This window comes from Chiloscyllium plagiosum, unplaced genomic scaffold (assembly GCF_037043375.1).
Source record: "Chiloscyllium plagiosum isolate Xiang-an unplaced genomic scaffold, Cpla_swu_hap1 HiC_scaffold_27, whole genome shotgun sequence".
Classification (NCBI taxonomy): Eukaryota; Metazoa; Chordata; class Chondrichthyes; order Orectolobiformes; family Hemiscylliidae; genus Chiloscyllium; species Chiloscyllium plagiosum.
Window position 1 is genome coordinate 74,717,665 of NW_028270165.1, and position 25,616 is coordinate 74,743,280.

The following is a 25,616-nucleotide window of genomic DNA, read 5'->3' on the forward strand; positions in this document are numbered from 1 at the left end:
AGAGTGTGTCAGTGGGGACAGAGAGAGAGTGTGTCAGTGGGGACAGAGAGAGAGTGTGTCAGTGGGGACAGAGAGAGAGTGTGTCAGTGGGGACAGAGAGAGAGTGTGTCAGTGGGGACAGAGAGAGAGTGTGTCAGTGGGGACAGAGAGAGAGTGTGTCAGTGGGGACAAATTGAGAGAGTGTGAGAGTCAGTGGGGACAGAGAGAGAGTGTGTCAGTGGGGACAGAGAGTGTGTCAGTGGGGACTGAGAGAGAGAGTGTGTGTCAGTGGGGACAGAGAGAGAGTGTTTCTGCGGGGACTGAGAAAGAGAGAGAGAGTGTGTCAATGGGGACAAATTGAGAGAGTGTGAGAGTCAGTGGGGACAGAGAGAGAGTGTGTCAGTGGGGACAGAGAGTGTGTGTGTCAGTGGGGACAGAGAGAGTGTGTGTGTCAGTGGGGACAGAGAGAGTGTGTGTCAGTGGGGACAGAGAGAGAGTGAGAGTCAGTGGGGACAGAGAGAGTGTGTGTGTCAGTGGGGACAGAGAGAGTGTGTGTCAGTGGGGATAGAGAGAGAGTGAGAGTCAGTGGGGACAGAGAGAGAGTGAGAGTCATTGGGGACAGAGAGAGTGTGTGTGTCAGTGGGGACAGAGAGAGTGTGTGTCAGTGGGGACAAATTGAGAGAGTGTGAGAGTCAGTGGGGACAGAGAGAGAGTGTGTCAGTGGGGACAGAGAGTGTGTGTGTGTCAGTGGGAACAGAGAGAGTGTGTGTGTCAGTGGGAACAGAGAGAGTGTGTGTGTCAGTGGGGACAGAGAGAGTGTGTGTGTCAGTGGGGACAGAGAGAGTGTGTGTGTCAGTGGGGACAGAGAGAGAGTGAGAGTCAGTGGGGACAGAGAGAGTGTGTGTGTCAGTGGGGACAGAGAGAGTGTGTGTGTCAGTGGGGACAGAGAGAGTGTGTGTGTCAGTGGGGACAAATTGAGAGAGTGTGTGTCAGTGGGGACAGAGAGAGAGTTTGTGTCAGTGGGGACAGAGAGAGAGTTTGTGTCAGTGGGGACAGAGAGAGAGTGTTTCAGTGGGGACTGAGAGAGTGTGTTTGAGTGGGGACAGAGAGAGTGTGTCAGTGGGGACTGAGAAAGAGAGAGAGAGTGTGTCAATGGGGACAAATTGAGAGAGTGTCAGTGGGGACTGAGAGAGACAGTGTGTGTCAGTGGGGACAGAGAGAGAGTGTGTGTCAGTGGGGACAGAGAGAGTGTGTGTGTCAGTGGGGACAGAGAGAGTGTGTGTGTCAGTGGGGACAGAGAGAGTGTGTGTGTCAGTGGGGACAGAGAGAGTGTGTGTGTCAGTGGGGACAGAGAGAGTGTGTGTGTCAGTGGGGACAGAGAGAGTGTGTGTGTCAGTGGGGACAGAGAGAGTGTGTGTGTCAGTGGGGACAGAGAGAGTGTGTGTGTCAGTGGGGACAGAGAGAGTGTGTGTGTCAGTGGGGACAGAGAGTGTGTGTGTGTCAGTGGGGACAGAGAGTGTGTGTGTGTCAGTGGGGACAGAGAGAGTGTGTGTTTCAGTGGGGACACAGAGAGAGTGTTTCAGTGGGGACACAGAGAGAGTGTTTCAGTGGGGACACAGAGAGAGTGTTTCAGTGGGGACACAGAGAGAGTGTTTCAGTGGGGACACAGAGAGAGTGTTTCAGTGGGGACACAGAGAGAGTGTTTCAGTGGGGACACAGAGAGAGTGTTTCAGTGGGGACACAGAGAGAGTGTTTCAGTGGGGACACAGAGAGAGTGTTTCAGTGGGGACACAGAGAGAGTGTTTCAGTGGGGACACAGAGAGAGTGTTTCAGTGGGGACACAGAGAGAGTGTTTCAGTGGGGACACAGAGAGAGTGTTTCAGTGGGGACACAGAGAGAGTGTTTCAGTGGGGACACAGAGAGAGTGTTTCAGTGGGGACACAGAGAGAGTGTTTCAGTGGGGACACAGAGAGAGTGTTTCAGTGGGGACACAGAGAGAGTGTTTCAGTGGGGACACAGAGAGAGTGTTTCAGTGGGGACACAGAGAGAGTGTTTCAGTGGGGACACAGAGAGAGTGTTTCAGTGGGGACACAGAGAGAGTGTTTCAGTGGGGACACAGAGAGAGTGTTTCAGTGGGGACACAGAGAGAGTGTTTCAGTGGGGACACAGAGAGAGTGTTTCAGTGGGGACACAGAGAGAGTGTTTCAGTGGGGACACAGAGAGAGTGTTTCAGTGGGGACACAGAGAGAGTGTTTCAGTGGGGACACAGAGAGAGTGTTTCAGTGGGGACACAGAGAGAGTGTTTCAGTGGGGACACAGAGAGAGTGTTTCAGTGGGGACACAGAGAGAGTGTTTCAGTGGGGACACAGAGAGAGTGTTTCAGTGGGGACACAGAGAGAGTGTTTCAGTGGGGACACAGAGAGAGTGTTTCAGTGGGGACACAGAGAGAGTGTTTCAGTGGGGACACAGAGAGAGTGTTTCAGTGGGGACACAGAGAGAGTGTTTCAGTGGGGACACAGAGAGAGTGTGTGTCAATGAGGACCGTGTCTGTGTGTCAATGAGGACCGTGTGTGTGTCAATGAGGACCGTGTGTGTGTCAGTGGGGACTGAGAGAGAGTGTGCGTCAGTGGGGACAGAGAGAGAGTGTGTCTGTGAGGACTGAGAGAGAGTGTGTCAGTGGTGACTGAGAGAGAGAGAGAGTGTGCCAGTGGGGACTGAGCGAGTGTGTGTCAGTGGGGTCAGAGAGAGTGTGTGTCAGTGGGGACAGAGAGAGAGTGTGTCGTGGGGACAGAGAGAGAGTGTGTCGTGGGGACAGAGAGAGAGTGTGTCAGTGAGGACAGAGAGAGAGTGTCAGTGGGGACAGAGAGAGAGAGAGAGAGAGTGTCAGTGGGGACAGAGAGAGAGAGTGTTTCAATGGGAACAGATAGAGAGAGAGAGTGTGTCAGTGGGGACTGAGAGGGAGAGTGTGTCAGCTGGGACAGAGAGAGAGAGTGTTTCAGCAGGGACAGAGAGAGAGAGTTTGTGTCAGTGGGGAGAGAGAGAGAGAGTGTTTCAGTGGGCACAGCGAGTGAGTGTGTCAGTGGGGACACAGAGAGTGTGTGTGTCAATGAGGACTGTGTGTGTCAGTGGGGACTGAGAGAGAGAGTGTGTTTCAGTGGGGACAGAGAGAGAGTGTGTCAGTGGGGACAGAGAGAGAGTGTGTCAGTGGGGACTGAGAGAGAGTGTCAGTGGGGTCAGAGAGAGTATGTCAGTGGGGACAGAGAGAGAGTGTGTCAGTGGGGACAGAGAGAGAGTGTCAGTGGGGTCAGAGAGAGAGACTATGTCAGTGGGGACAGAGAGAGAGTGTGTGTCAGTGGGGACAGAGAGAGAGAGTATGTCAGTGGGGACAGAGAGAGAGAGTATGTCAGTGGGGACAGAGAGAGAGAGTGTGTCAGTGGGGACTGAGAGAGAGTGTCAGTGGGGTCAGAGAGAGAGAGACTATGTCAGTGGGGACAGAGAGAGAGAGACTATGTCAGTGGGGACAGAGAGAGAGTGTGTGTCAGTGGGGACAGAGAGAGAGAGTGTGTCAGTGGGGACAGAGAGAGAGAGAGAGAGTGTGTCAGTGGGGACAGTGAGAGAGAGAGTGTGTCAGTGGGGACAGAGAGTGTGTGTGTCAGTGGGGTCAGAGAGAGAGAGAGAGAGAGTGTGTCAGTGGGGTCAGAGAGAGAGAGAGAGAGAGAGTGTGTCAGTGGGGACAGAGAGAGAGAGAGTGTGTCAGTGGGGACAGAGAGAGAGTGTTTCAGTGGGGACAGAGAGAGAGTGTTTCAGTGGGGACAGAGAGAGAGAGTGTTTCAGCGGGGACAGAGAGAGAGAGTGTTTCAGCGGGGACCGAGAGAGAGAGTGTTTCAGCGGGGACCGAGAGAGAGAGTGTTTCAGCGGGGACTGAGAAAGAGAGAGAGAGTGTGTCAATGGGGACAAATTGAGAGTGTGTGTGTCAGTGGGGACAGAGAGAGTTTGTGTCAGTGGGGACACAGAGAGAGTGTGTGTCAGTGGGGACAGAAAGAGAGAGAGAGTTTGTGTCAGTGGGGACAGAGAGAGAGTTTGTGTCAGTGGGGACAGAGAGAGAGTTTGTGTCAGTGGGGACAGAGAGAGAGTTTGTGTCAGTGGGGACAGAGAGAGAGTTTGTGTCAGTGGGGACAGAGAGAGAGTTTGTGTCAGTGGGGACAGAGAGAGAGTTTGTGTCAGTGGGGACAGAGAGAGAGTTTGTGTCAGTGGGGACAGAGAGAGAGTTTGTGTCAGTGGGGACAGAGAGAGAGTTTGTGTCAGTGGGGACAGAGAGAGAGTTTGTGTCAGTGGGGACAGAGAGAGAGTTTGTGTCAGTGGGGACAGAGAGAGAGTTTGTGTCAGTGGGGACAGAGAGAGAGTTTGTGTCAGTGGGGACAGAGAGAGAGTTTGTGTCAGTGGAGAGAGAGAGAGAGTGAGTGTCAGTGGGGACAGAGAGAGTGAGTGTCAGTGGGAACAGAGAGAGTGTTTCAATGGGGACAGAGAGAGTGTGTCAGTGGGCACAGAGAGAGAGTGTGTCAGTGGGCACAGAGAGAGAGAGTGTTTCAATGGGGACAGAGAGAGAGAGTGTGTTTCAGTGGGGATAGAGAGAGAGTGGGGACTGAGAGAGAGTGTGCCAGTGGGGACAGAGAGTGAGTGTGTGCGTCAGTGGGGACAGAGAGAGAGAGTGTTTTAGCGGGGACAGAGAGAGAGTGTTTCAGCGGGGACAGAGAGAGAGAGTTTTTCAGCGGGGACAGAGAGAGTGTGTGTCAGTGGGGACAGAAAGAGTGTGTGTCAGTGGGGACAGAGAGAGAGAGTGTTTCAGCGGGGGCAGAGAGAGAGTGTGTGTCAGTGGGGACAGAGAGAGAGTGTGTGTCAGTGGGGACTGAGAAAGAGAGAGAGAGTGTGTCAATGGGGACAAATTGAGAGAGTGTGTGTCAGTGGGGACAGAGAGAGTGTGTCAGTGGGGACAGAGAGAGTGCGTGTTTCAGTGGGGACAGAGAGAGAGTTTGTGTCAGTGGGGACACAGAGTGTATGTCAATGAGGACCGTGTGTGTGTCAGTGGGGACTGAGAGAGAGTGTGCGTCAGTGGGGACAGAGAGAGAGTGTGTCTGTGAGGACTGAGAGAGAGAGTGTGTCAGTGGGGACTGAGAGAGAGGGTGTGTCAGTGGGGACTGAGAGAGAGGGTGTGTCAGTGGGGACTGAGAGAGAGGGTGTGTCAGTGGGGACTGAGAGAGAGAGAGAGTGTGTCAGTGGGGACAGAGAGAGAGAGTGTGTCAGCGGGGGCAGAGAGAGAGTGTGTGTCAGTGGGGACAGAGAGAGAGTGTCAGTGGGGTCAGAGAGAGAGACTATGTCAGTGGGGAGAGAGAGAGAGAGACTATGTCAGTGGGGACAGAGAGAGAGTGTGTGTCAGTGGGGACAGAGAGAGAGAGTGTGTCAGTGGGGACAGAGAGAGAGAGAGTGTGTCAGTGGGGACAGAGAGAGAGAGTGTGTCAGTGGGGACAGAGAGAGAGAGTGTGTCAGTGGGGACAGAGAGAGAGAGTGTGTCAGTGGGGACAGAGAGAGAGAGTGTGTCAGTGGGGACAGAGAGAGAGTGTGTGTCAGTGAGGACTGAGAGAGAGAGTGAGTGTGTCAGTGGAAGACAGAGAATGTGTCAGTGGGACTGAGAGAGAGTGTGTGTCAGTGGGGACTGAGTGAGAGAGTGTGTCAGTGGGGACAGAGAGTGTGTGTGTCAGTGGGGTCAGAGAGAGAGAGAGAGAGTGTGTCAGTGGGGTCAGAGAGAGAGAGAGAGAGAGTGTGTCAGTGGGGACAGAGAGAGAGAGAGTGTGTCAGTGGGGACAGAGAGAGAGTGTTTCAGTGGGGACAGAGAGAGAGTGTGTTTCAGCGGGGACAGAGTGTGTGTGTCAGTGGGGTCAGAGAGAGAGAGAGAGAGAGTGTGTCCGTGGGGACAGAGAGTGTATGTGTCAGTGGGGTCAGAGAGAGAGAGAGAGAGAGAGTGTGTCAGTGGGGACAGAGAGAGAGAGAGAGAGTGTGTCAGTGGGGACAGAGAGAGAGTGTGTGTCAGTGGGGACAGAGAGAGAGTGTGTGTCAGTGGGGACAGAGAGAGAGTTTGTGTCAGTGGGGACAGAGAGAGAGTTTGTGTCAGTGGGGACAGAGAGAGAGTTTGTGTCAGTGGGGACAGAGAGAGAGTTTGTGTCAGTGGGGACAGAGAGAGAGTTTGTGTCAGTGGGGACAGAGAGAGAGTTTGTGTCAGTGGGGACAGAGAGAGAGTTTGTGTCAGTGGGGACAGAGAGAGAGTTTGTGTCAGTGGGGACAGAGAGAGAGTTTGTGTCAGTGGGGACAGAGAGAGAGTTTGTGTCAGTGGGGACAGAGAGAGAGTTTGTGTCAGTGGGGACAGAGAGAGAGTTTGTGTCAGTGGGGACAGAGAGAGAGTTTGTGTCAGTGGGGACAGAGAGAGAGTTTGTGTCAGTGGGGACAGAGAGAGAGTTTGTGTCAGTGGGACAGAGAGAGAGTTTGTGTCAGTGGGGACAGAGAGAGAGTGAGTGTCAGTGGGGACAGAGAGAGAGTGAGTGTCAGTGGGGACAGAGAGAGAGTGAGTGTCAGTGGGGACAGAGAGAGAGTGAGTGTCAGTGGGGACAGAGAGAGAGTGAGTGTCAGTGGGGACAGAGAGAGTGAGTGTCAGTGGGAACAGAGAGAGTGTTTCAATGGGGACAGAGAGAGTGTGTCAGTGGGCACAGAGAGAGAGTGTGTCAGTGGGCACAGAGAGAGAGAGTGTTTCAATGGGGACAGAGAGAGAGAGTGTGTTTCAGTGGGGATAGAGAGAGAGTGGGGACTGAGAGAGAGTGTGCCAGTGGGGACAGAGAGAGAGTGTCAGTGGGGTCAGAGAGAGAGACTATGTCAGTGGGGACAGAGAGAGAGTGTGTGTCAGTGGGGACAGAGAGAGAGAGTATGTCAGTGGGGACAGAGAGAGAGAGTATGTCAGTGGGGACAGAGAGAGAGAGTGTGTCAGTGGGGACTGAGAGAGAGTGTCAGTGGGGTCAGAGAGAGAGAGACTATGTCAGTGGGGACAGAGAGAGAGAGACTATGTCAGTGGGGACAGAGAGAGAGTGTGTGTCAGTGGGGACAGAGAGAGAGAGTGTGTCAGTGGGGACAGAGAGAGAGAGAGAGAGTGTGTCAGTGGGGACAGTGAGAGAGAGAGTGTGTCAGTGGGGACAGAGAGTGTGTGTGTCAGTGGGGTCAGAGAGAGAGAGAGAGAGTGTGTCAGTGGGGTCAGAGAGAGAGAGAGAGAGAGAGTGTGTCAGTGGGGACAGAGAGAGAGAGAGTGTGTCAGTGGGGACAGAGAGAGAGTGTTTCAGTGGGGACAGAGAGAGAGTGTTTCAGTGGGGACAGAGAGAGAGAGTGTTTCAGCGGGGACAGAGAGAGAGAGTGTTTCAGCGGGGACCGAGAGAGAGAGTGTTTCAGCGGGGACCGAGAGAGAGAGTGTTTCAGCGGGGACTGAGAAAGAGAGAGAGAGTGTGTCAATGGGGACAAATTGAGAGTGTGTGTGTCAGTGGGGACAGAGAGAGTTTGTGTCAGTGGGGACACAGAGAGAGTGTGTGTCAGTGGGGACAGAAAGAGAGAGAGAGTTTGTGTCAGTGGGGACAGAGAGAGAGTTTGTGTCAGTGGGGACAGAGAGAGAGTTTGTGTCAGTGGGGACAGAGAGAGAGTTTGTGTCAGTGGGGACAGAGAGAGAGTTTGTGTCAGTGGGGACAGAGAGAGAGTTTGTGTCAGTGGGGACAGAGAGAGAGTTTGTGTCAGTGGGGACAGAGAGAGAGTTTGTGTCAGTGGGGACAGAGAGAGTTTGTGTCAGTGGGGACAGAGAGAGAGTTTGTGTCAGTGGGGACAGAGAGAGAGTTTGTGTCAGTGGGGACAGAGAGAGAGTTTGTGTCAGTGGAGAGAGAGAGAGAGTGAGTGTCAGTGGGGACAGAGAGAGTGAGTGTCAGTGGGAACAGAGAGAGTGTTTCAATGGGGACAGAGAGAGTGTGTCAGTGGGCACAGAGAGAGAGTGTGTCAGTGGGCACAGAGAGAGAGAGTGTTTCAATGGGGACAGAGAGAGAGAGTGTGTTTCAGTGGGGATAGAGAGAGAGTGGGGACTGAGAGAGAGTGTGCCAGTGGGGACAGAGAGTGAGTGTGTGCGTCAGTGGGGACAGAGAGAGAGAGTGTTTTAGCGGGGACAGAGAGAGAGTGTTTCAGCGGGGACAGAGAGAGAGAGTTTTTCAGCGGGGACAGAGAGAGTGTGTGTCAGTGGGGACAGAAAGAGTGTGTGTCAGTGGGGACAGAGAGAGAGAGTGTTTCAGCGGGGGCAGAGAGAGAGTGTGTGTCAGTGGGGACAGAGAGAGAGTGTGTGTCAGTGGGGACTGAGAAAGAGAGAGAGAGTGTGTCAATGGGGACAAATTGAGAGAGTGTGTGTCAGTGGGGACAGAGAGAGTGTGTCAGTGGGGACAGAGAGAGTGCGTGTTTCAGTGGGGACAGAGAGAGAGTTTGTGTCAGTGGGGACACAGAGTGTATGTCAATGAGGACCGTGTGTGTGTCAGTGGGGACTGAGAGAGAGTGTGCGTCAGTGGGGACAGAGAGAGAGTGTGTCTGTGAGGACTGAGAGAGAGAGTGTGTCAGTGGGGACTGAGAGAGAGGGTGTGTCAGTGGGGACTGAGAGAGAGGGTGTGTCAGTGGGGACTGAGAGAGAGGGTGTGTCAGTGGGGACTGAGAGAGAGAGAGAGTGTGTCAGTGGGGACAGAGAGAGAGAGTGTGTCAGCGGGGGCAGAGAGAGAGTGTGTGTCAGTGGGGACAGAGAGAGAGTGTCAGTGGGGTCAGAGAGAGAGACTATGTCAGTGGGGAGAGAGAGAGAGAGACTATGTCAGTGGGGACAGAGAGAGAGTGTGTGTCAGTGGGGACAGAGAGAGAGAGTGTGTCAGTGGGGACAGAGAGAGAGAGAGTGTGTCAGTGGGGACAGAGAGAGAGAGTGTGTCAGTGGGGACAGAGAGAGAGAGTGTGTCAGTGGGGACAGAGAGAGAGAGTGTGTCAGTGGGGACAGAGAGAGAGAGTGTGTCAGTGGGGACAGAGAGAGAGTGTGTGTCAGTGAGGACTGAGAGAGAGAGTGAGTGTGTCAGTGGAAGACAGAGAATGTGTCAGTGGGACTGAGAGAGAGTGTGTGTCAGTGGGGACTGAGTGAGAGAGTGTGTCAGTGGGGACAGAGAGTGTGTGTGTCAGTGGGGTCAGAGAGAGAGAGAGAGAGTGTGTCAGTGGGGTCAGAGAGAGAGAGAGAGAGAGTGTGTCAGTGGGGACAGAGAGAGAGAGAGTGTGTCAGTGGGGACAGAGAGAGAGTGTTTCAGTGGGGACAGAGAGAGAGTGTGTTTCAGCGGGGACAGAGTGTGTGTGTCAGTGGGGTCAGAGAGAGAGAGAGAGAGAGTGTGTCCGTGGGGACAGAGAGTGTATGTGTCAGTGGGGTCAGAGAGAGAGAGAGAGAGAGAGTGTGTCAGTGGGGACAGAGAGAGAGAGAGAGAGTGTGTCAGTGGGGACAGAGAGAGAGTGTGTGTCAGTGGGGACAGAGAGAGAGTGTGTGTCAGTGGGGACAGAGAGAGAGTTTGTGTCAGTGGGGACAGAGAGAGAGTTTGTGTCAGTGGGGACAGAGAGAGAGTTTGTGTCAGTGGGGACAGAGAGAGAGTTTGTGTCAGTGGGGACAGAGAGAGAGTTTGTGTCAGTGGGGACAGAGAGAGAGTTTGTGTCAGTGGGGACAGAGAGAGAGTTTGTGTCAGTGGGGACAGAGAGAGAGTTTGTGTCAGTGGGGACAGAGAGAGAGTTTGTGTCAGTGGGGACAGAGAGAGAGTTTGTGTCAGTGGGGACAGAGAGAGAGTTTGTGTCAGTGGGGACAGAGAGAGAGTTTGTGTCAGTGGGGACAGAGAGAGAGTTTGTGTCAGTGGGGACAGAGAGAGAGTTTGTGTCAGTGGGGACAGAGAGAGAGTTTGTGTCAGTGGGGACAGAGAGAGAGTTTGTGTCAGTGGGACAGAGAGAGAGTTTGTGTCAGTGGGGACAGAGAGAGAGTGAGTGTCAGTGGGGACAGAGAGAGAGTGAGTGTCAGTGGGGACAGAGAGAGAGTGAGTGTCAGTGGGGACAGAGAGAGAGTGAGTGTCAGTGGGGACAGAGAGAGAGTGAGTGTCAGTGGGGACAGAGAGAGTGAGTGTCAGTGGGAACAGAGAGAGTGTTTCAATGGGGACAGAGAGAGTGTGTCAGTGGGCACAGAGAGAGAGTGTGTCAGTGGGCACAGAGAGAGAGAGTGTTTCAATGGGGACAGAGAGAGAGAGTGTGTTTCAGTGGGGATAGAGAGAGAGTGGGGACTGAGAGAGAGTGTGCCAGTGGGGACAGAGAGTGAGTGTGTCAGCGGGGACAGAGAGAGAGTGTTTCAGCGGGGACAGAGAGAGAGAGTTTTTCAGCGGGGACAGAGAGAGTGTGTGTCAGTGGGGACAGAGAGAGTGTGTGTCAGTGGGGACAGAGAGAGTGTGTGTCAGTGGGGACAGAGAGAGTGTGTGTCAGTGGGGACAGAGAGAGAGAGTGTTTCAGCGGGGGCAGAGAGAGAGTGTGTGTCAGTGGGGACAGAGAGAGAGTGAGTGTCAGTGGGGACAGAGAGAGAGTGAGTGTCAGTGGGGACAGAGAGAGAGTGAGTGTCAGTGGGGACAGAGAGAGAGTGAGTGTCAGTGGGGACAGAGAGAGAGTGAGTGTCAGTGGGAACAGAGAGAGTGTTTCAATGGGGACAGAGAGAGTGTGTCAGTGGGCACAGAGAGAGAGTGTGTCAGTGGGCACAGAGAGAGAGTGTGTTTCAGTGGGGACAGAGAGAGTGTGTGTCAGTGGGGACTGAGAAAGAGAGAGAGAGTGTGTCAATGGGGACAAATTGAGAGAGTGTGTGTCAGTGGGGACAGAGAGAGTGTGTCAGTGGGGACAGAGAGAGTGTGTGTCTGTGAGGACTGAGAGAGAGAGTGTGTCAGTGGGGACTGAGAGAGAGGGTGTGTCAGTGGGGACTGAGAGAGAGAGTGTGTCTGTGAGGACTGAGAGAGAGAGTGTGTCAGTGGGGACTGAGAGAGAGGGTGTGTCAGTGGGGACTGAGAGAGAGGGTGTGTCAGTGGGGACTGAGAGAGAGGGTGTGTCAGTGGGGACTGAGAGAGAGGGTGTGTCAGTGGGGACTGAGAGAGAGGGTGTGTCAGTGGGGACTGAGAGAGAGGGTGTGTCAGTGGGGACTGAGAGAGAGGGTGTGTCAGTGGGGACTGAGAGAGAGGGTGTGTCAGTGGGGACTGAGAGAGAGGGTGTGTCAGTGGGGACTGAGAGAGAGGGTGTGTCAGTGGGGACTGAGAGAGAGGGTGTGTCAGTGGGGACTGAGAGAGAGGGTGTGTCAGTGGGGACTGAGAGAGAGGGTGTGTCAGTGGGGACTGAGAGAGAGGGTGTGTCAGTGGGGACAGAGAGAGGGCGTGTCAGTGGGGACTGAGAGAGAGTTTGTGTCAGTGGGGACAGAGAGAGAGTTTGTGTCAGTGGGGACAGAGAGAGAGTTTGTGTCAGTGGGGACAGAGAGAGAGTTTGTGTCAGTGGGGACAGAGAGAGAGTTTGTGTCAGTGGGGACAGAGAGAGAGTTTGTGTCAGTGGGGACAGAGAGAGAGTTTGTGTCAGTGGGGACAGAGAGAGAGTTTGTGTCAGTGGGGACAGAGAGAGAGTTTGTGTCAGTGGGGACAGAGAGAGTGTTTGTGTCAGTGGGGACAGAGAGAGACTTTGTGTCAGTGGGGACAGAGAGAGAGTTTGTGTCAGTGGGGAGAGAGAGAGAGTGAGTGTCAGTGGGGACAGAGAGAGTGAGTGTCAGTGGGAACAGAGAGAGTGTTTCAATGGGGACAGAGAGAGTGTGTCAGTGGGCACAGAGAGAGAGTGTGTCAGTGGGCACAGAGAGAGTGAGTGTTTCAATGGGGACAGAGAGAGAGAGTGTGTTTCAGTGGGGATAGAGAGAGAGTGGGGACTGAGAGAGAGTGTGCCAGTGGGGACAGAGAGTGAGTGTGTGCGTCAGTGGGGACAGAGAGAGAGAGTGTTTCAGCGGGGACAGAGAGAGAGTGTTTCAGCGGGGACAGAGAGAGAGAGTTTTTCAGCGGGGGCAGAGAGAGAGTGTGTGTCAGTGGGGACAGAGAGAGAGTGTGTGTCAGTGGGGACTGAGAGAGAGGGTGTGTCAGTGGGGACAGAGAGAGTGTTTCAATGGGGACAGAGAGAGTGTGTCAGTGGGCACAGAGAGAGAGAGAGAGAGAGTGTTTCAATGGGGACAGAGAGAGAGAGTGTGTGTCAGTGGGGATAGAGAGAGAGAGTGGGGACTGAGAGAGAGTGTGTCAGTGGGGACTGAGAGAGAGGGTGTGTCAGTGGGGACAGAGAGAGTGTTTCAATGGGGACAGAGAGAGTGTGTCAGTGGGCACAGAGAGAGAGAGAGAGAGAGAGTGTTTCAATGGGGACAGAGAGAGAGAGTGTGTGTCAGTGGGGATAGAGAGAGAGAGTGGGGACTGAGAGAGAGTGTGTCAGTGGGGACTGAGAGAGAGTGTGGGTCAGTGGGGACTGAGAGAGAGTGTGGGTCAGTGGGGACTGAGAGAGAGTGTGGGTCAGTGGGGACTGAGAGAGAGTGTGGGTCAGTGGGGACTGAGAGAGAGTGTGGGTCAGTGGGGACTGAGAGAGAGTGTGGGTCAGTGGGGACTGAGAGAGAGTGTGGGTCAGTGGGGACTGAGAGAGAGTGTGGGTCAGTGGGGACTGAGAGAGAGTGTGGGTCAGTGGGGACTGAGAGAGAGTGTGGGTCAGTGGGGACTGAGAGAGAGTGTGGGTCAGTGGGGACTGAGAGAGAGTGTGGGTCAGTGGGGACTGAGAGAGAGTGTGGGTCAGTGGGGACTGAGAGAGAGTGTGGGTCAGTGGGGACTGAGAGAGAGTGTGGGTCAGTGGGGACTGAGAGAGAGTGTGGGTCAGTGGGGACTGAGAGAGAGTGTGGGTCAGTGGGGACTGAGAGAGAGTGTGGGTCAGTGGGGACTGAGAGAGAGTGTGGGTCAGTGGGGACTGAGAGAGAGTGTGGGTCAGTGGGGACTGAGAGAGAGTGTGGGTCAGTGGGGACTGAGAGAGAGTGTGGGTCAGTGGGGACTGAGAGAGAGTGTGGGTCAGTGGGGACTGAGAGAGAGTGTGGGTCAGTGGGGACTGAGAGAGAGTGTGGGTCAGTGGGGACTGAGAGAGAGTGTGGGTCAGTGGGGACTGAGAGAGAGTGTGGGTCAGTGGGGACAGAGAGAGAGAGTGTGTCAGTGGGGACCGAGAAAGTGTGTGTCAGTGGGGACAGAGAAAGTGTGTGTCAGTGGGGACAGAGAGAGAGTGTGCCAATGGGGACAAAGAGAGAGAGTGTGTCAGTGGGGACAGAAAGAGAGTGTGTCAGTGGGGACTGAGAGAGAGTGTGTGTCAATGAGGACTGTGTGTGTGTCAGTGGGGACTGAGAGAGAGTGTGCGTCAGTGGGGACAGAGAGAGTGTGTCTGTGAGGACTGAGAGGGAGAGTGTGTCAGTGGGGACTGAGAGAGAGAGTGTCTGTGAGGACTGAGAGGGAGAGTGTGTCAGTGGGGACTGAGAGGGAGAGTGTGTCAGTGGGGACTGAGAGGGAGAGTGTGTCAGTGGGGACTGAGAGGGAGAGTGTGTCAGTGGGGACTGAGAGGGAGAGTGTGTCAGTGGGGACTGAGAGGGAGAGTGTGTCAGTGGGGACTGAGAGGGAGAGTGTGTCAGTGGGGACTGAGAGGGAGAGTGTGTCAGTGGGGACTGAGAGGGAGAGTGTGTCAGTGGGGACAGAGAGAGAGATTGAGAGAGTGGGGACAGAGAGAGAGATTGAGAGAGTGGGGACAGAGAGAGTATGTGTCAGTGGGGACTAAGAGAGTGCGTGTGTCGGGGGGGACTGAGAGAGAGAGTGTGTGTCAGTGGGGACTGAGAGAGAGAGTGAGTGGGGTCAGAGAGAGAGAGTGTGTGGGGTCAGAGAGAGAGAGTGTGTGTCAGTGGGAAGTGAGAGAGAGTGTGTGTGTGTCAGTGGGAAGTGAGAGAGAGTGTGTGTGTTCAGTGGGGTCAGAGAGAGAGAGAGAGTGTGTCAGTGGGGTCAGAGAGAGAGAGAGAGAGTGAGTGTCAGTGGGGACAGAGAGAGAGAGTGAGTGTCAGTGGGGACAGAGAGAGAGAATGAGTGTCAGTGGGGACAGAGAGAGAGAGTGAGTGTCAGTGGGGACAGAGAGAGAGAGTGAGTGTCAGTGGGGACAGAGAGAGAGAGTGAGTGTCAGTGGGGACAGAGAGAGAGAGTGAGTGTCAGTGGGGACAGAGAGAGAGAGTGAGTGTCAGTGGGGACAGAGAGAGAGAGTGAGTGTCAGTGGGGACAGAGAGAGAGAGTGAGTGTCAGTGGGGACAGAGAGAGAGAGTGAGTGTCAGTGGGGACAGAGAGAGAGAGTGAGTGTCAGTGGGGACAGAGAGAGAGAGTGAGTGTCAGTGGGGACAGAGAGAGAGAGTGAGTGTCAGTGGGGACAGAGAGAGAGAGTGAGTGTCAGTGGGGACAGAGAGAGAGAGTGAGTGTCAGTGGGGACAGAGAGAGAGAGTGAGTGTCAGTGGGGACAGAGAGAGAGAGTGAGTGTCAGTGGGGACAGAGAGAGAGAGTGAGTGTCAGTGGGGACAGAGAGAGAGAGTGAGTGTCAGTGGGGACAGAGAGAGAGAGTGAGTGTCAGTGGGGACAGAGAGAGAGAGTGAGTGTCAGTGGGGACAGAGAGAGAGAGTGAGTGTCAGTGGGGACAGAGAGAGAGAGTGAGTGTCAGTGGGATCAGAGAGTGAGAGTGTGAGTGTCAGTGGGGACAGAGTGAGAGTGTCAGTGGGGTCAGCGAGAGAGAGTGAGTGTCAGTGGGGACAGAGAGAGAGAGAGTGAGTGTCAGTGGGGACAGAGAGAGAGAGTGAGTGGGGTCAGAGAGAGAGAGTGAGTGTCAGTGGGGACAGAGAGAGAGTGTGTCAGTCGGAAGTGAGAGAGAGTGTGTGTGTGTCAGTGGGGTCAGAGAGAGAGAGAGTGTGTCAGTGGGGTCAGAGAGAGAGAGTGTGAGTGTCAGTGGGATCAGAGAGAGAGAGTGTGAGTGTCAGTGGGATCAGAGAGAGAGAGTGTGAGTGTCAGTGGGGACAGAGAGAGAGAGAGTGAGTCAGTGGGGACAGAGAGAGAGTGTCAGTGGGGTCAGAGAGTGAGAGTGTCAGTGGGGTCAGCGAGAGAGAGTGAGTGTCAGTGGGGTCAGCGAGAGAGAGAGAGTGTCAGTGGGGACAGAGAGAGAGAGTGAGTGTCAGTGGGGACAGAGAGAGAGAGTGAGTGTCAGTGGGGACAGAGAGAGAGAGTGAGTGTCAGTGGGGACAGAGAGAGAGAGTGAGTGTCAGTGGGGACAGAGAGAGAGAGTGAGTGTCAGTGGGGACAGAGAGAGAGAGTGAGTGTCAGTGGGGACAGAGAGAGAGAGAGAGAGTGTGTCAGTGGGGACAGAGAGAGAGTGAGTGTCAGTGGGGACAGAGAGAGAGAGTGAGTGTCAGTGGGGACAGAGAGAGAGAGTGAGTGTCAGTGGGGACAGAGAGAGAGAGTGAGTGTCAGTGGGGACAGAGAGAGAGAGAGTGAGTGTCAGTGGGGACAGAGAGAGAGAGAGTGAGTGTCAGTGGGGACAGAGAGAGAGAGAGTGAGTGTCAGTGGGGACAGAGAGAGAGAGAGTGAGTGTCAGTGGGGACAGAGAGAGAGAGAGTGAGTGTCAGTGGGGACAGAGAGAGAGAGAGTGAGTGTCAGTGGGGACAGAGAGAGAGTGTGTCAGTGGGGACAGAAAGAGAGTGTGTCAGTGGGGACTGAGAGAGAGTGTGTGTCAATGAGGACTGTGTGTGTGTCAGTGGGGACTGAGAGAGAGTGTGCGTCAGTGGGGACAGAGAGAGTGTGTCTGTGAGGACTGAGAGGGAGAGTGTGTCAGTGGGGACTGAGAGAGAGAGTGTCTGTGAGGACTGAGAGGGAGAGTGTGTCAGTGGGGACTGAGAGGGAGAGTGTGTCAGTGGGGACTGAGAGGGAGAGTGTGTCAGTGGGGACTGAGAGGGAGAGTGTGTCAGTGGGGACTGAGAGGGAGAGTGTGTCAGTGGGGACTGAGAGGGAGAGTGTGTCAGTGGGGACAGAGAGAGAGATTGAGAGAGTGGGGACAGAGAGAGTATGTGTCAGTGGGGACTAAGAGAGTGCGTGTGTCGGGGGGGACTGAGAGAGAGAGTGTGTGTCAGTGGGGACTGAGAGAGAGAGTGAGTGGGGTCAGAGAGAGAGAGTGTGTGTCAGTGGGGACAGAGAGAGAGTGTGTCAGTGGGAAGTGAGAGAGAGTGTGTGTGTGTCAGTGGGAAGTGAGAGAGAGTGTGTGTGTTCAGTGGGGTCAGAGAGAGAGAGAGAGTGTGTCAGTGGGGTCAGAGAGAGAGAGAGAGAGAGAGAGAGAGTGAGTGTCAGTGGGGACAGAGAGAGAGAGTGAGTGTCAGTGGGGACAGAGAGAGAGAGTGAGTGTCAGTGGGGACAGAGAGAGAGAGTGAGTGTCAGTGGGGACAGAGAGAGAGAGTGAGTGTCAGTGGGGACAGAGAGAGAGAGTGAGTGTCAGTGGGGACAGAGAGAGAGAGTGAGTGTCAGTGGGGACAGAGAGAGTGAGTGTGTCAGTGGGGACAGAGAGAGTGAGTGTGTCAGTGTGGACAGAGAGAGAGAGTGAGTGTCAGTGGGGTCAGAGAGAGAGAGTGAGTGTGTCAGTGGGGTCAGAGAGAGAGAGTGAGTGTGTCAGTGGGGACAGAGAGAGAGAGAGAGAGTGAGTGTCAGTGGGGACAGAGAGAGAGAGTAAGTGTCACTGGGGTCAGAGAGAGACAGTGTGTGTCAGTGGGGACTGAGAGAGAGTGTGTCAGTCGGAAGTGAGAGAGAGTGTGTCAGTGGGATCAGAGAGTGAGTGTGTGAGTGTCAGTGGGGACAGAGTGAGAGTGTCAGTGGGGTCAGCGAGAGAGAGTGAGTGTCAGTGGGGACAGAGAGAGAGAGAGTGAGTGTCAGTGGGGACAGAGAGAGAGAGTGAGTGGGGTCAGAGAGAGAGAGTGAGTGTCAGTGGGGACAGAGAGAGAGTGTGTCAGTCGGAAGTGAGAGAGAGTGTGTGTGTGTCAGTGGGGTCAGAGAGAGAGAGAGTGTGTCAGTGGGGTCAGAGAGAGAGAGTGTGAGTGTCAGTGGGATCAGAGAGAGAGAGTGTGAGTGTCAGTGGGATCAGAGAGAGAGAGTGTGAGTGTCAGTGGGGACAGAGAGAGAGAGAGTGAGTCAGTGGGGACAGAGAGAGAGTGTCAGTGGGGTCAGAGAGTGAGAGTGTCAGTGGGGTCAGCGAGAGAGAGTGAGTGTCAGTGGGGTCAGCGAGAGAGAGAGAGTGTCAGTGGGGACAGAGAGAGAGAGTGAGTGTCAGTGGGGACAGAGAGAGAGAGTGAGTGTCAGTGGGGACAGAGAGAGAGAGTGAGTGTCAGTGGGGACAGAGAGAGAGAGTGAGTGTCAGTGGGGACAGAGAGAGAGAGTGAGTGTCAGTGGGGACAGAGAGAGAGAGAGTGAGTGTCAGTGGGGACAGAGAGAGAGAGAGTGAGTGTCAGTGGGGACAGAGAGAGAGAGAGTGAGTGTCAGTGGGGACAGAGAGAGAGAGAGTGTGTCAGTGGGGTCAGAGAGAGAGAGTGTGAGTGTCAGTGGGATCAGAGAGAGAGAGTGTGAGTGTCAGTGGGATCAGAGAGAGAGAGTGTGAGTGTCAGTGGGGACAGAGAGAGAGAGAGTGAGTCAGTGGGGACAGAGAGAGAGTGTCAGTGGGGTCAGAGAGTGAGAGTGTCAGTGGGGTCAGCGAGAGAGAGTGAGTGTCAGTGGGGTCAGCGAGAGAGAGAGAGTGTCAGTGGGGACAGAGAGAGAGAGTGAGTGTCAGTGGGGACAGAGAGAGAGAGTGAGTGTCAGTGGGGACAGAGAGAGAGAGTGAGTGTCAGTGGGGACAGAGAGAGAGAGTGAGTGTCAGTGGGGACAGAGAGAGAGAGTGAGTGTCAGTGGGGACAGAGAGAGAGAGAGTGAGTGTCAGTGGGGACAGAGAGAGAGAGAGTGAGTGTCAGTGGGGACAGAGAGAGAGAGAGTGAGTGTCAGTGGGGACAGAGAGAGAGAGAGTGAGTGTCAGTGGGGACAGAGAGAGAGAGAGTGAGTGTCAGTGGGGACAGAGAGAGAGAGAGAGTGTGTCAGTGGGGACAGAGAGAGAGTGTGTCAGTGGGGACAGAGAGAGAGTGTGTCAGTGGGGACAGAGAGAGAGAGTGTGTCAGTGGGGACAGAGAGAGAGTGTGTCAGTGGGGACAGAGAGAGAGTGTGTCAGTGGGGACAGAGAGAGAGTGTGTCAGTGGGGACAGAGAGAGAGTGTGTCAGTGGGGACAGAGAGAGAGTGTGTCAGTGGGGACAGAGAGAGAGTGTGTCAGTGGGGACAGAGAGAGAGTGTGTCAGTGGGGACAGAGAGAGAGTGTGTCAGTGGGGACAGAGAGAGAGTGTGTCAGTGGGGACAGAGAGAGAGTGTGTCAGTGGGGACAGAGAGAGAGAGAGTGTGTCAGTGGGGACAGAGAAAGTGTGTGTCAGTGGGGACAGAGAGAGAGTGTGTCAGTGGGGACAGAGAGAGAGTGTGTCAGTGGGGACAGAGAGAGAGTGTGTCAGTGGGGACAGAGAGAGAGTGTGTCAGTGGGGACAGAGAGAGAGAGAGTGTGTCAGTGGGGTCAGAGAGAGAGAGAGAGAGTGTGTCAGTGGGGACAGAGAGAGAGTGTGAGTGTCAGTGGGGACAGAGAGAGAGAGTGTGAGTGTCAGTGGGGACAGAGAGAGAGAGTGAGTGTCAGTGGGGACAGAGAGAGAGAGTGAGTGTCAGTGGGGACAGAGAGAGAGAGTGAGTGTCAGTGGGGACAGAGAGAGAGAGTGAGTGTCAGTGGGGATAGAGAGAGAGAGAGAGTGAGTGTCAGTGGGGACAGAGAGAGAGAGAGAGTGAGTGTCAGTGGGGACAGAGAGAAAGAGAGTGAGTGTCAGTGGGGACAGAGAGAGAGAGTGAGTGTCAGTGGGGACAGAGAGAGAGAGTGAGTGTCAGTGGGGACAGAGAGAGAGAGAGTGAGTGTCAGTGGGGACAGAGAGAGAGAGAGTGAGTGTCAGTGGGGACAGAGAGAGAGAGGGTGAGTGTCAGTGGGGACAGAGAGAGAGAGAGTGTGTCAGTGGGGACAGAGAGAGAGTGTGTCAGTGGGGACAGAGAGAGAGAGTGTGTCAGTGGGGACAGAGAGAGAGAGTGTGTCAGTGGGGACAGAGAGAGAGTGTGTCAGTGGGGACAGAGAGAGAGTGTGTCAGTGGGGACAGAGAGAGAGTGTCAGTGGGGACAGAGAGAGAGAGAGTGTGTCAGTGGGGACAGAGAGAGAGTGTGTCAGTGGGGACAGAGAAAGTGTGTGTCAGTGGGGACAGAGAGAGAGTGTCAGTGGGGACAGAGAGAGAGTGTGTCAGTGGGGACAGAGAGAGAGTGTGTCAGTGGGGACAGAGAGAGAGAGAGTGTGTCAGTGGGGTCAGAGAGAGAGAGAGTGTGTCAGTGGGGACAGAGAGAGAGTGTGAGTGTCAGTGGGGACAGAGAGAGAGAGTGTGAGTGTCAGTGGGGACAGAGAGAGAGAGTGAGTGTCAGTGGGGACAGAGAGAGAGAGTGAGTGTCAGTGGGGACAGAGAGAGAGAGTGAGTGTCAGTGGGGACAGAGAGAGAGAGTGAGTGTCAGTGGGGACAGAGAGAGAGAGTGAGTGTCAGTGGGGACAGAGAGAGAGAGTGAGTGTCAGTGGGGACAGAGAGAGAGAGTGAGTGTCAGTGGGGACAGAGAGAGAGAGTGAGTGTCAGTGGGGACAGAGAGAGTGAGTGTGTCAGTGGGGACAGAGAGATTGAGTGTGTCAGTGTGGACAGAGAGAGAGAGTGAGTGTCAGTGGGGTCAGAGAGAGAGAGTGAGTGTGTCAGTGGGGTCAGAGAGCGAGAGTGAGTGTGTCAGTGGGGACAGAGAGAGTGAGTGTGTCAGTGGGGACAGAGAGAGTGAGTGTGTCAGTGGGGACAGAGAGAGTGAGTGTGTCAGTGTGGACAGAGAGAGAGAGTGAGTGTCAGTGGGGTCAGAGAGAGAGAGTGAGTGTGTCAGTGGGGTCAGAGAGAGAGAGTGAGTGTGTCAGTGGGGACAGAGAGAGAGAGAGTGAGTGTCAGTGGGGACAGAGAGAGAGAGTAAGTGTCACTGGGGTCAGAGAGAGACAGTGTGTGTCAGTGGGGACTGAGAGAGAGAGAGAGTGTCAGTGGGGTCAGAGAGAGAGTGAGTGTGTCAGTGGGGTCAGAGAGAGAGAGAGTGAGTGTCAGTGGGGTCAGAGAGAGAGTGAGTGTCAGTGGGGTCAGAGAGAGAGAGTGAGTGTCAGTGGGGACAGAGAGAGAGAGAGTGTCAGTGGGGACAGAGAGAGAGAGTGTCAGTGGGGACAGAGAGAGAGAGTGTCAGTGGGGACAGAGAGAGAGTGTGTCAGTGGGGACAGAGAGAGTGTGTCAGTGGGGACAGAGAGAGAGTGTGTCAGTGGGGACAGAGAGAGAGAGTGTGTCAGTGGGGACAGCGAGAGAGAGTGAGTGTCAGTGGGGTCAGAGAGAGAGAGTGAGTGTGTCAGTGGGGACAGAGAGAGAGTGTGTCAGTGGGAAGTGAGAGAGAGTGTGTGTGTGTGTCAGTGGGGTCAGAGAGAGAGAGAGAGAGTGTCAGTGGGGACTGAGAGAGTGAGTGTGTCAGTGGGGACAGAGAGAGAGAGTAAGTGTCAGTGGGGACAGAGAAAGAGAGAGTGAGTGTCAGTGGGGACAGAGAGAGAGAGTGAGTGTCAGTGGGGACAGAGAGAGAGTGTCAGTGGGGTCAGAGAGAGAGTGTGTCAGTGCGGACAGAGAGAGTGAGTGTGTCAGTGGGGACAGAGAGAGTGAGTGTGTCAGTGGGGACTGAGAGAGAGAGTGTGTCAGTGGGGACAGAGAGAGAGTGTGTCAGTGGGGACAGAGAGAGAGAGTGTGTCAGTGGGGACAGAGAGAGTGAGTGTGTCAGTGGGGACCGAGAGAGTGAGTGTGTCAGTGGGGACAGAGAGAGAGAGTGAGTGTGTCAGTGGGGACAGAGAGAGAGTGTGTCAGTGGGGACTGAGAGAGAGAGTGAGTGTCAGTGGGGACAGAGAGAGAGAGTGAGTGTCAGTGGGGACAGAGAGAGAGTGTCAGTGGGGTCAGAGAGAGAGTGTGTCAGTGCGGACAGAGAGAGTGAGTGTGTCAGTGGGGACAGAGAGAGTGAGTGTGTCAGTGGGGACTGAGAGAGAGAGTGAGTGTCAGTGGGGACAGAGAGAGAGAGTGTGTCAGTGGGGACAGAGAGAGAGAGTGTGTCAGTGGGGACAGAGAGAGAGAGTGTGTCAGTGGGGACAGAGAGAGAGTGTGTCAGTGGGGACAGAGAGAGAGTGTGTCAGTGGGGACAGAGAGAGAGTGTGTCAGTGGGGACAGAGAGAGTGTGTGTGTCAGTGGGGACAGAGAGAGAGAGTGTGTCAGTGGGGACAGAGAGAGAGTGTGTCAGTGGGGACAGAGAGAGTGTGTGTGTCAGTGGGGACAGAGAGAGAGTGTGTGTCAGTGGGGACAGAGAGAGAGAGAGTGTGTCAGTGGGGACAGAGAGAGAGAGTGTGTCAGTGGGGACAGAGAGAGAGAGTGTGTCAGTGGGGACAGAGAGAGAGTGTGTCAGTGGGGACTGAGAGAGAGTGTGTCAGTGGGGACGAGAGAGAGAGTGAGTGTCAGTGGGGACAGAGAGAGAGAGTGAGTGTCAGTGGGGACAGAGAGAGAGAGTGTGTCAGTGGGGACAGAGAGAGTGTGTGTGTCAGTGGGGACAGAGAGAGTGTGTGTGTCAGTGGGGACAGAGAGAGAGAGTGTGTCAGTGGGGACAGAGAGAGAGAGTGTGTCAGTGGGGACAGAGAGAGAGTGTGTCAGTGGGGACTGAGAGAGAGTGTGTCAGTGGGGACTGAGAGAGAGAGTGAGTGTCAGTGGGGACAGAGAGAGAGAGTGAGTGTCAGTGGGGACAGAGAGAGAGAGTGTGTCAGTGGGGACAGAGAGAGTGTGTGTGTCAGTGGGGACAGAGAGAGTGTGTGTGTCAGTGGGGACAGAGAGAGTGAGTGTGTCAGTGAGGACAGAGAGAGAGTGTCAGTGGGGACTGAGAGAGAGAGTGAGTGTGTCAGTGGGGACAGAGAGAGAGAGTGTGTCAGTGGGGACAGAGAGAGAGTGTGTGTCAGTGGGGACAGAGAGAGAGTGTGTCAGTGGGGACTGAGAGAGAGAGTGTGTCAGTGGGGACAGAGAGAGAGAGTGTGTCAGTGGGGACAGAGAGAGAGTGTGTCAGTGGGGACTGAGAGAGTGTGTCAGTGGGGACAGAGAGAGAGTGTGTCAGTGGGGACAGAGAGAGAGTGTGTCAGTGGGGACAGAGACAGAGAGAGAGACAGACAGAGAGAGAGATAGAGAGAGACAGAGAGTCAGTGGGGACAGAGAGGGAGTGTGTGTCAGTGGAGGGGGGTCAGGGACAGTGAGAGAGAAAAGCCGTGGGGAGGAAAGGTTCATGCAGTTACAGGTTTCGCCCAGCTGTTCCTACGAAACCTTCAGTCAGCCGAAATGGAGTAAAGGTGTAGAAGCTTTTCACCTTTCTTTGTAAAAGTGAAAATCCAGTTCAGATTTCTCTCGGTTAGTGAAAGCAGGTACTCACGTGGACCTTTGGTCAAAGCAAAGTGGGGTAAAGGAAACATCCGAAAAGCGGGGTGATACCCCGTATCCTGCCGTGCCCTGCCCCACTCCCACCCTTGCTGCCTCCGTCCACTCACGGCTCCCGGGGAGAGGAGAGGCGGGGCGGATGGATCCCGGGTGGACAGAAGGTGGGCAGGGGGAGAAATAGAAACCCGACAAAATAAGATCGTTCAGGTTTACGGCGGCTCCCAGGGAGTCATGTAAACACCTCGCCCGCCCTCCCTCCCTCCCTCCCTCACCGTCAGACCCCAACCCCTCCCAAGGGTCCCTCAGGCACCTCCTCATCCCCTCTCCACCCCCTCCCCACCCCCTCCCTCCTTCACACCCCCCGCTCCACAGTCCCTCCTTCTCATCTCCCTCTCTCCCAGACCACTCCGCGGTTACTGCCGAACACCCCCCGCGCACACACCGAGAGAGAGAGAGAGAGAGACACAGGGTCTGGGCTGGGTCAACAACTCACTCACCTGCCTCTCCTCGCCCTCTCTTTAAACTGTACGGCGTCACTCACTCCCACCGACTCTCTCCAATCTCTCATTTATTTCCCCCTCCCTCCCTCTCCCTCCCTCTCTCTCCTTCACTGTCACTCTCTCTCCCTCTCCTTCTCTCTCTCCCTCTCCTTCCCTCTCTCTCTCTCTCTCCCTCTCTCTCTCTCCTCTTTCTCTGTTTTTTCTCTATTTCTCTTTCTTTCTGTTTCTCTCTCCCTGTTTCTTTCTCTTTCAGTTTCTCTTTCTTTCTATCTATCTTTATATCTCTCTCTCTTCCTTCCTACTTCCTCACTCTCCCCTTCCCTGGTTGTTTTCCACACTCCCTCTCTCCTTCCTCCCTTCACTCTGTGATTACTGCCCTGATCCAGGAAGTGTTTCCTCAAAACAACCGCCCCTCCTCCACACACAGCGACACCCCGTGGCTGGGAGGATCGCCTCCCCTCCTCCACATACAGCGACACCCCGTGGCTGGGAGGATCGCCTCCGCTCCTCCGCGCACAGCGACACCCAGAGGCTGGGAGGATCGCCTCCGCTCCTCCACACACAGCGACACCCCGTGGCTGGGAGGATCGCCTCTCCTCCTCCGCGCACAGCGGCACCCAGAGGCCGGGAGGATCGTCTCCGCTCCTCCGCGCACAGCGACACCAAGAGGCCGGGAGGATCGCCTCCCCTCCTCCACACACAGCGACACCCAGAGGCTGGAGGATTGCCTCTTCCCCTCCACACACAGCGACACCCAGAGGCTGGGAGGATCGCCTCCCCTCCTCCACACACAGCGACACCCAGAGGCTGGGAGGATCGCCTCCCCTCCTCCACACACAGCGACACCCAGAGGCTGGGAGGATCGCCTCCCCTCCTCCACAGACAGCGACACCCCGTGGCTGGGAGGATCGCCTCTCCTCCTCCGCGCACAGCGGCACCCAGCGGCTTGGAGGATCGCCTCTTCCCCTCCACACACAGCGACACCAAGAGGCCGGGAGGATCGCCTCCCCTACTCCGCGCACAGCGACACCCCGTGGCTGGGAGGATCGCCTCCGCTCCTCCGCGCACAGCGACACCCCGTGGCTGGGAGGATCGCCTCTCCTCCTTCGCGCACAGCGACACCCAGAGGCCGGGAGGATCGCCTTCCCTCCTCCGCGCACAGCGACACCCAGAGGCTGGGAGGATCGCCTCCCCTCCTCCACGCACAGCGTCACCCAGAGGCTGGGAGGATCGCCTCCCCTCCTCCGCGCACAGCGACACCCAGAGGCCGGGAGGATCGCCTCCCCTCCTCCGCGCAAAGCGACACCCAGAGGCTGGGAGGATCGCCTCCCCTCCTCCACACACAGCGACACCCAGAGGCTGGGAGGATCGCCTCCCCTCCTCCGCGCACAGCGACACCCAGAGGCCGGGAGGATCGCCTCCCCTCCTCCGCGTACAGCGACACCCCGTGGCTGGGAGGATCGCCTCCGCTCCTCCACACACAGCGACACCCCGTGGCTGGGAGGATCGCATCTCCTCCTCCACACACAGCGACACCCAGAGGCCGGGAGGATCGCCTCTCCTCCTTCGCGCACAGCGACACCCAGAGGCCGGGAGGATCGCCTCCCCTCCTCCGCGCACAGCGACACCCCGTGGCTGGGAGGATCGCCTCTCCTCCTCTGCGCACAGCGACACCCAGAGGCTGGGAGGATCGCCTCTTCCCCTCCACACACAGCGACACCAAGAGGCCTGGAGGATCGCCTCTCCTCCTCCGCACACAGCGACACCCAGAGGCCGGGAGGATCGCCTCCCCTCCGCCGCGCACAGCGACACCCCGTGGCTGGGAGGATCGCCTCTGCTCCTCCACACACAGTGACACCCAGAGGCTGGGAGGATCGCATCTCCTCCTCCACACACAGCGACACCCAGAGGCCGGGAGGATCGCCTCCCCTTCTCCACACACAGCGACACCCAGAGGCCGGGAGGATCGCCTCTCCTCCTCCACACACAGCGACACCCAGAGGCCGGGAGGATCGCCTCCCCTCCTCCACACACAGCGACACCCAGAGGCCGGGAGGATCGCCTCCTCTCCTCCGCGCACAGCGACACCCAGAGGCCGGGAGGATCGCCTCCCCTCCTCCACACACAGCGACACCCAGAGGCCGGGAGGATCGCCTCCGCTCCTCCACACACAGCGACACCCAGAGGCCGGGAGGATCGCCTCCCCTCCTCCACACACAGCGACACCCAGAGGCCGGGAGGATCGCCTCCCCTCCTCCACACACAGCGACACCCAGAGGCCGGGAGGATCGCCTCTCCTCCT

The 25,616-nt window shown here is 55.7% G+C and overlaps 1 protein-coding gene across 1 annotated transcript in view; it reads right to left on the reverse strand.

Moving 5' to 3' along the window:
* The window catches only part of LOC148144582 (E3 ubiquitin-protein ligase RNF31-like), a 59,975-nt gene extending 37,205 nt beyond the window's left edge, over positions 1-22,770 (reverse strand). Inside the window, exon 1 of the mRNA XM_087974889.1 lies at positions 22,747-22,770. The gene's annotated coding sequence lies outside the window, so the exon portion shown is untranslated. The remainder of the gene's footprint in view (positions 1-22,746) is intronic.
* Between the last annotated feature and the right edge of the window lie 2,846 nt (positions 22,771-25,616).